We start from the raw sequence: 747 nt of genomic DNA on the forward strand, positions 1-747 counted from the left end.
AGGTCCCTTACTGTGGACATTTTATTATAATCCGTGTCCTTAGTTTCTCGATGTCTATTAGTTTCGTCATCTCGATAATTGGATTTCGTTTGATTTCTGCTTTAAAGATTTCCCTTTCTTTAATAACTTAATTCTTAGTATCTGATTTCCAAGTGGCTCTAATTCTGCTCCGATGGTGATCGTTGTTATCTTTTCCCGCGTCTTTTGTACTCAATTTTTACGGGTAACTATTCAGCTATTGTTGGAATATAATTGGACGCAATCATCTCTCACGTAATATATTTATATCATGCGAAGAGGGTCTGATAGATCTTAAGCTCTAGGTTAGTTTGGGGATAGGTGAAGCTGGTTTAAGATTGGCTTAGGTTATGAAAATAGAATCATGTTAAACTAGAATAATTGGTCATCCTATTCATCACATGGTGATCAGCAAATCGAACATTTATTTTCACTGAAGGAAAAAAAAATCAGTAAAAGCTTTTCTTATAAGAATTCTCTATCATCTTTTAATACTATCGAAGGCATCCTAATATTGTTTATCATGGCTTAATCCGCGAAATGATGCGTCATGGGTTTAAAATCTCGGAAAATATGCGAATGTAAATCTCATATCTCAGAATCTCTCACTTTGAACGCGGCTTTATTATTCATACATGTTGTTTGTACTCAAATTTTATTTCCGTTTTTTAACATTATACCATAGTCTAGCAAATATTTTGTTAAAGTTAGAATGTTTGTTAGTGGGTC

At 33.3% G+C, this 747-nt stretch overlaps 1 protein-coding gene across 1 annotated transcript in view; it reads left to right on the top strand.

Moving 5' to 3' along the window:
- Positions 1-747, top strand: part of LOC119592147 (C-type lectin BfL-1-like) — a gene marked incomplete in the record, with an annotated part of 6167 nt that overhangs the window by 426 nt on the left and 4994 nt on the right.

The sequence above is a fragment of the Penaeus monodon genome, chromosome 29 (assembly GCF_015228065.2).
Source record: "Penaeus monodon isolate SGIC_2016 chromosome 29, NSTDA_Pmon_1, whole genome shotgun sequence".
Taxonomy (NCBI): Eukaryota; Metazoa; Arthropoda; class Malacostraca; order Decapoda; family Penaeidae; genus Penaeus; species Penaeus monodon.